Here is a 9799-nt window from a genome sequence, read left to right as displayed (position 1 = left end):
AGAATATTGAGATAAACATCAATAAAGGAAGGATGTGTGTACAAAGTTTCAAAGCAAAACTAAACAATCATAACTAGGTCGGCACTGAAAAACAAGTCATATAATCTTCATTAATAGGTTAGGTTTTAAACACTAAAATGGTTCAATTAGAAAATGAGCCAAAAAAATAAGTTTGGGGGCTAACTCAAAATAATTTTATATACAAATATATTTTATTTGTTTGTTTAATAGATTAATTTTAATAGTGGCATATACTTCAAACAATCATAATTGTTTTGTTAGGTCTAGACCAAGAAAAATTGTTTTGGGAAATAAGTTGATATTGGTATAAATAGTTTAATATATTCTTTTTAATATGTAAAATTTAAAATTATACATATATATATATATATATATATATATTAATTTTAAAATTATGAAAACATTGGTCTTAATGGTGAAATCAGACCAAAAGAACAACTTTGGATGGTTAATTTTTATTGGTCTTAATGGTTAATTTTTATTATAAATGGTTAATTTTATTGTAATTTTTATTATAAATGGTTAATTTTATTGTAATTGAACTATTTGAGGGGAGAACTTGCAACTATGCTTAATAAGGGGAAGATTTCAGGAATAACCGAGAAAGTGACTACTCTCTTTGTTCTCTTTTTTATTTTATTAATCATTTTTATCGAGTTTTACAAGAAAGATAAATGTTAATAGAGTGGTGCTACATACACCAATTAGTGTATTAACTAGTGTACCAACACTAATTATAATATTATTATTGATCTCACTCATTATAAAATTACAAATACTAAAAATATCTTAAATTATGTCACATCATCAATTAGTATACTAGTTAGTGCACTAATTTGTGCATATAGCATTAGTCTAAAAATTAATTGGCACATGTGATTTGTTATATAATCAGATGGACTTTAATATAAGATGAATTATAATTACAAAATTTTAATTGCATAATTTATTAATGTTTTACCGTAAGTACAACTTTTATAATTATTCTATTTTTTGTCTTTATTTTTGACTAATTATTTTATAATGCATTTTTTTATATTTAATACATAAAAAACACCATTGATGACAAGACCATAAAAAAATTACCTTAATTGTAATTGTCAAGAAAATAATTAAAATTTATTTGGTTCTAAATTCCTTTTTTCTCTTCATTTTAAAATATTTTTAATTATTATTTAATATTAATATTATTTTTTGATTACTTGTATGATACCCGTGTATAACACTGATTTTACACTGGTTAATACATAGATATATATATAAAAACAATAGAAGACACATGTTATATACAATGTTACTAGAAGATAAATGTTATTTATCATTAGATTCGATCATTTCTATATATCACTTTCTATGTGTGTTCATACCTTAAAAGGCATCTGCATGTGTACTACCATTATAAACTTATCATGTTATATGGAAAAACTACATTTAAATTGAAAATTTTGGTGTAATAAAAGAGTGATATATAGCAAGCCTGGTAGATGCTTTTTAATATTAGAGTTAGAAATCACCAACTTGATATTTTTAAGAATAAAGATTGGACCCCCTTTCCCCCATTCGCTTTTGACCCCCTTTCTTTTTTGATTGGTCACTTTTTCTTTTTCTTTTTCTTTTTTTTCTCCTCCTCCAATCACCACCCGCCACGTGTGTGTGGAGGTGGTGGGGATTAAAATTTGAAGAGATCTAAATCACTGCTGTATTTTTAAATCACCAGCTTGATAGTGACCACCAGCTTTCTTCCCTCCCTTTGGTCTATATTCTTCTTTTTTTTAAAAAAAATAAAAAAATTGTATAGGTTTCTTAGCTTACCACCGAGCTCCTTTATTCTTTTCATTTAGCATCAAAGCGACAAAAATAAATAAATAAATAATATTGGAGAATCTACAAAAGTAATTTAAAATAAATTGTACATTGTAAATTAATATAGGTCATATACAATAACTCTGATCGACACAATTTATTTTCAGACAATTTTTTGTATAATTTTTTTAAATTTCATAATATTGTTGAATAAAAATAAAATAAAATATTAAAAACTGATGGGTTGGGCTTCTCAAGTTCATATTGAAATTTTTTTTTTAAAAAAAAAATAATAAAATTGAGGGGCACGACGGACTCACACTACATAACCCGTTGCGATTATCTAAACTATGTATTTTGTAGTTTTCTCTGGATATATTATCCATAAAAGAAATTAAGTTGATTCGATAATCAAAATATTTTTATTTTATCGTATTTATCTTCAAAAAAAAAATGGACGACAAGTATTTTTGAAAATAGACTATTTATTTTTTTGACCACAAACATAATAAAATAAAAATGTTACAGCTATTGGATTGAACTATTTATATATACAGAGGGTCTTACAAATTCGAATCATCAAAACAGAATTTGTGGTGAATCCTACAAACTAGTCAAATTTTCTCAAATTCATATTTGAACTTAGTAAAACCCAACCCAAAACTTATTAACAGCTAGTGTTGGAGTGATAAAGTGTGGTGATTGGTGGAGAATGTAGGATCCGTGATTTTATGTTAGGTAATAAAAGCATATAAAAATGTATAATATATAATAATTAGTGAAGAAATACGAACATATAGCACTCCACGAGTATTAAATAATTTTTCCAAGTGTCGAGGACCATATCTCCCACAATTATAAGAATAATGCCTCTTATTTCCAATTTTCACTATCATCAATATAGACAATGACTAACGGCTATGCAAATAGAATAATGTTATATATATCAATTAGCATACTAAGTAGTATACTAATTGATGATATAACATAATTTAAGAGGTTTTGATATTAGTAATGTGATTAATGAATAGAGTCAATAATAATATCATAATTATTGTTAGTACACTAATGTGTACACCTATTAATGCATATAGCAACATCGATGCAAAGAATATTTGTGGTTTGACATTCAATTCCTATATGGAATGTAATTCCTATATGGAGTGTAATTAACCTTCCTCAGCACCGATGCCTTAACCTTCCTCATTCAATTCCTATATGGAATGTAATTCCCAACATATTCACCCAAAATATGTAATTCCCATCATGATGTTCGAATATTTGTAGTTTGACATGGCCTATTAACGTACCCCACATATTGATATTAAAACATGGGTTAAACTTCTCTCATATTAAAATCTCAATATGAGAGAATTTGAAAGGTTAGTACGACCTATCATGGGTCTCGTTTTGATAATTTAAATCATTCATTTTATAGTGCTTTCAATGTATATTATTTATGAAAAAGTTTAAATCAATCCAATAATCATAACTTTTTTATTTTATTGCATTTGTCTTTAAAAAATGGATGATATATTTCAAAAATATATTTGTCGTCTATTTTTTTTGGAGACAAATACAATAAAATGAAAAGGTTACAATTATTATTATTTTTTTTTTCATGGATAATATATATTGAGAGCTTTACAAAATGAACGATTCGGTTAATTAAAATGGGACTTGTGGTGAGCCCATGTTAAAATCTCAATGTGAGAAAAGTCTAATCCTTAAACACTACATACCTTAGGAATTTGATTCCATCACATCTACTAGGATATGGGACATATTCCATTTCTACTTAATTGAATCCAGTTTCCAAGCATCAATATATTAATATAGAATTGGAAAGAGTCATATGCTATTGTTTATGTAGTGTTATCAATTAATGAGAAATCGCAATATAAATATATACTGAGTAAATTATCATTTGTTTTCTAACTACTTCACAAAAGTGAGTTAGGATATCACACCTGTAAATTTTTTTGCTAAATGATTGGTTCAAAGTACCACATTAGGGGTGAGCATGATCTAGATTGGAGTAAAACCAGGACCGATCCGTTATCTACGATTCTTGAAAAATTGGAACCAATCCAATCCATTTAAATCGTGGAACCAATCCAAACCAATCTGTTTAAACATGAATTGGATCGGTTTAAGATCACAGATTCACATATTTAAATAACAAAAAAATATAGAACATTTTAATTTCTAAAAAACATAACCATAGCAGAGTTCTCCTAAAACTGGATATACATTACACAAAGCAAAGTGTTGGATTGTATTAAATGTGACAAAATAAAACAAAACATGATAGAACAGAACATTCATCAAATGTGGCAAAATAATAATATGGCTTAAAAACAAAATAGAACAGAACATTCATCAAATGTGACAAATTTGGGGCTGGAAAAATCAGCAAACAAAACATGATTCCCACAAAAACAAAATATAAGAGTTATCAAATAATAATATGGCTTAAAAAACAGAGCAATCAAACAAATCAAAAATGTTATTCATCATCAAAGACATAAAAGCACAAAATGGAAAAATCATGAAACAGATCATCAAAGACATCAAACAGATTTATTTATCAAATGTGATAAATCTAGGGCTAGAAAAATCTGCAAACAGAACATGATTCCCACAAAAATAAAATATAATACATATATATATATATATAGAGAGAGAGAAGGGGGGAGGGAGGGAGCTCACCGAGAAAGAAAAAGAGAGCTCACCGCGAGAGAGAGAAAGAAAGAGCTATAGCTATCGATCTGAGATAGATGATCTGAGATGGATGATGATCGAAGCTAGAGGATCTGAGATTGTTTGAGAAAGAGAAAAGAGAGAGTACCGAGAGAGAGATGAGAGTATGAGAGGGTAGTGAGTGAGCGACATGTAAGGTTGAAGATCTGAGAAGGATGATCGGAGATGGAGGATCTGAGAGTGTCTGAGAAAAAGAAAAGAGAAAGAGTACCGAGAGAGAGAGAGAGAGAGAGAGAGAGAGAGATGAAAGAGAGAGAAGCAGTGAGTGAGTGAGCGGCGCATGAGGTTAAAGATCTAAGATGGATGATGATCGAATATGAATGATCGGAGATGGATGAGAAAGGGTAGAGAGAGAGGGAGAGAGAGAGAGAGAGAGAGAGAGAGAGAGAGGGAGAGAGAGAGAGAGAGAGAGAGAAAGAGGCAGAAGTGAGTGAGTGAGTGAGTTGAGCGGCGTATGAGGTGAATTAGGGTTAGTGTTTAGCTTTTATATGAAACAAGAAATGATATTATATAGAAGGGTATATGGTATAAATATAGACTAAATGTATACTGTCTGGATTGGTTCCAATCCGAAACCGATTCGTGGCCTATAGATTTTTAAATTTCTAATCCAGAACCGAACCACAGATTTAAAAAACCAATCCAATCCTACCGGATTGGACTGGCCCGGATCGGATTACGGATTATATGAATTCCTTGCTTAACCCTATACAACATAGAGTGTGGTGAGGGAGAGATCAAGAGTTTGAACTGATAGAGCATCGGCAAACCATTTCAATTGTAATCTAACTATATTTAACATACTAACGCTATCTTTGTAAAAAAAAAAAAAAAAAGCACAACATAAATAATATCATATGATGTTTCAAGACTGCTGAACAATTATGATAATTGATATATATATATATATATATAAATATTCCAAATCCATAGCCAATTAGGATAACCCAGAATGGCTTAAGCCCATGCCCCATATAGCCAAATAAAATGCAAGATAGGTCATGCTCAATGACCCATCATGAAGGTCAGGGCGCCGACCTCACCAAGTTGGTCAGGAGAGCACTAAGGTAGTTGGGAGAGTCATCATGATCTATTGGTCTAAGAACTCGCGTATAGTAGTAGAGAAACATGTCATGATATAGAGTGGTTCTTTCCACTTATAACTGTTATTGGTTAGTAGAAGAATGCATCTCATAATCTTAATCTTTTAAAATGATAGCTTTGAGATAATTTTTATACGAATCCGAGATGATACGACACGAATATGACCTAATACAATATGACGCCCATCTTTACCCGACTTGATTGGTGGAAAGGCTAACAGAATTGTTCCCCTCATGTGGAGTATGACCATAAAAGAGATAAGTCTATATGTACAAACTCAATTACATTGAGAAAAATATGCTATCTATTCTGATTCATAAAACTTCCATTATCGCTTTTCTCAAGCACAATATTAACTTGGTTATTAAAGAGCCAATATTATCTATGTGTTTCTTTTATCCTTTTCTTTTAGGCTGCGTTTGATTGGAGGATTTGATGAGAGAAATAGAAAGGGAAAGAGAAATAGAAAGAAAATGATAAAGAATTAATAGGATTCAAATTTCAAATTATATTTGGTTGAGTTGGGAATTAGAGAAAGAAAACAACCAAAGTGAACCCAACAAAACAAAAAGGAGGATTGTATTTTTTTTTTCTTTTTTATTTTTCTCATCAAATTCTCCAATCAAACACAATCTTAGTGTTTCAAGCTAAAGCAATATCTTCTAAACCAATTCAGTAGATAAGATGGTCACTCAAGAATGGGACCAAAGTGCTTTTGCTTACAAGCTCGTTTTGATTTTAGACACAATACAAAAGTTAATTCAAAAGGTAGGTTCTCACTTATATTTTGTTGGAATCTTATCAATTCAAAAGTTTGGTTCTCTCTTATATTTTGTTGGAATCTTATCAATTCAAAAGGTAGGTTCTCTTTATTTTGTTGGAATCTTATCAAATTCAAAAGGATGGTAAAAACTTTCTCAAACTAAAAATTACACCAATTATAATGACACAAAATTTAAAAAAATTAAAAATGAAACCCAATCCAATAAACTTTAGAACCTTAGGACCATTGATTCACGTAAGCATGCCTAGGGGTGTAAAAATGGCATGTGGGCGGTCCGAAACCCGTAGGCAGCCCCGATTAGGCTCGAGCTCGAGCCCAAGCTCGAGTCCAGCCCCGAGACCTTGGGCCTGAACCTGAGCCTGAGCCATCATTTTGAAACTCGACCGAGCCCGACCCGACCCAACTCAAAAAAGTTTTCCACGTTGCAGGTGGCCCAACCTGGCAACCCACCCGTCCTTCTTCCCTCTCTGACTAAGCAACAGCCAAAATTCAAAAAAAAATTAAAAAATTAAATATTCATTATCATCTCATGCGCAAATGGATACACTGCCACGAGCAAGGATCCTCTAGAGTGATTTTTTCCTAAAGTTTTCTAGAGTGTTCCATTGTGTGGTTGAGATTTATTGGCAAGTCACATCAATTTTTCTGATGTGACTTGCCAGTAAATCTCAACTATACAATGGAACACTCTAGGAAACTTTAGGGAAATTTCACTCTAGAGGATCCTTGGTGCACTGCCACTGCCAATAGAAAAAGAAAAAAAATTAATAATTTAAATGTCTGCTGCTGCATACTAATGGTAAAATATATATATATATATATAATTCAAACGGTCACATGACCATTTAACATAACGGGCCCAAAAAAAAATTATTTACAAATTCACCCTATCCTCCCAAACTCCTATAAATATTCCCCCTCTCCTATTTTATTTCTCATAAATAATTCTTTCTCACAAACTCTCATTCTCTCTCAACTCTCAACTCTCTTAATTAATTTTGAAATCTCATCCCTAAGTAGCAATTACAATTGTACAAGAAGAAACTTTTATCAGAAAAAGTTAATTTTTGTATCGCATTCACTAATCGGTAACATTAATTAGTCTAATTAAATTTATTAGTTACAAATTTTTTTCACATTAATTATTTCTTAACATATATTAGTTATTATTGCTTACTCATTATTTAAATTAATTGTTAGGTCTTATATGTTATTTTACTTACTTTACTATGGATCATAATATTCCTAATATTTATGTTAATATTGATGTATATACTACACAAAATTAATCTATTTATTCTCCTTCTAATGTACCTAATATCCCTCTTCCAACAATTGGATCATCATCTAGAAGCACAACTAGTGGTGTTTGGGAACATTTAGAAAAAATATATATATATATATATAAATAATTTTGATGGTACAATTACATTTAAAGCAAAATGTAAATATTGTGTACATTTACTTAATGTTGCATCTGTAGAGAGTACTAGTCGTCTAAAAAGGCATGCTAGCAGACATTTATAAAGTCAACAACCTAATATTAGAAGTCAAATTTAATTAGGGGTTTCATTAATTGGTCATTTGCAAACATTTTCATATGATCCTATGTGTGCTCAAAATTTTATAGTTGATTATATTATTAAAAAGAAACAACTTTTTACTACTAGTGAATCTCCCGATTTTGCCCAAATGATTCACGAAAGTTTTGCACCGTAATATCAAAGTTTTTCATGAAATACTACTAGAAACATAATTTTAAAGAAATTTGAGAATATTAAAAGTGAATTATTTGACATCTTCATCAATTGGTCATTTGCAAACATTTTCATATGATCATTTATGTGCACAAAATTTTGTAATTGATTATATTATGAAAAAAGAACAACTTTTTACTACTAGTGAATGTCTCGATTTTGCCCAAATGATTCATGAAAGTTTTGCACCACAATATCAAAGTTTTTCATGAAATACTACTAGAAACATGATTTTAAAGACATTTGTGGATATTAGAAGTGAATTATTTGACATCTTAAAAATTTTGAATGAAAGAGTTTGTTTAACATCTTATCTGTGGTAAAATAATGGTTTAGAATATCAATATATCATTGCACATTTTATTGATAATGATTAGAAATTAAATAAAACAATTATTTCTATAGCACCCCAAACATAATAACCATAATTGATCCCATGATATTAATTAAATAACAACACAGTTCTGAATATAATATCATTCCATTCATATGATCCTATTGTACAAAAGGTAACACATGTAGTTATACATTAATAAGCCATAACCCTAAATCTATAGCATGTGCCACAAGTTAATGACATGAAATAAAAGTTAAATAGATATATAAATGCCCTAGTGACTACAATTTTCCAAGACGATACTCAGGTACAACAAAAATGAGTTTTAACTCAATACAGTTTAAGCCCTAGGCTTGGACAAAAATAATTACAATAATAACAAAAAAAGAAACTTTTGGCTCCAAGTCCTCCTAAGCTACAATCTTGGCAGAGGCATATCCCCAACACCTAAAAATGGTTTTCCACATAGGGTAAGCCAAAGCCTGGTAGAGATACTTTAATATAGTGTATGAATCTTAAAAAATTTATAAGATGAATACATATGCAATGCTCGTGACAAAACGTTTTATGTCTTTTTCCAAAATCGTGCAATGCCAGATTATATCACAATTCATGAAATCATTTCCTTTACAATAGAAAACAGGGCAGTGGATACAACATTAGGAATCTCTAGGTATGTGTCTGTAAGTAGGCTATACGAGCACTACCAATTTCCATTTTTATCGTTACTAAACGGAAGGCTCAACCCCTAACTAAGGACACACATGCCAACAATAATACCACAACTACACCCCTTACCCAGATTCACCACGGTATTCATCCTTTTTTTTTTCTCTCCCAAAACAATAAACATTTTCAATGTGTTAAATATGCAACAATGCTCAATGCAAATGGATGAAAATTTAGTTTCAATTCTTTTAATTCTCGTGCTTTTTTTTACAACAATCGTAGCTATCCTCCACCGATAGCTCAAAACAGATATCTCTAAACAGATAGGTAATTTCCAATAAAGATAAACTTTCCAAATTTTCAATATGGGAGTGATAATGCATATCCAACTCCACCATCATTATCATCATCATTCTAATTCCATAAAAACCAACATCATTTCCATTTCCTCTTTACAAAATCAAATATTCGCAATTTAGGGAAAAAAATCACCTCTCCTTTATCAATCAATTTCAAGGATAAAAACCCACAATTTTATCCCAATTCAACCACATTTACAAA

Source organism: Camellia sinensis, chromosome 6 (assembly GCF_055761805.1).
Source record: "Camellia sinensis isolate YWXY chromosome 6, ASM5576180v1, whole genome shotgun sequence".
Lineage (NCBI taxonomy): Eukaryota > Viridiplantae > Streptophyta > Magnoliopsida > Ericales > Theaceae > Camellia > Camellia sinensis.
Note: the sequence above shows the minus strand (reverse complement) of the source record.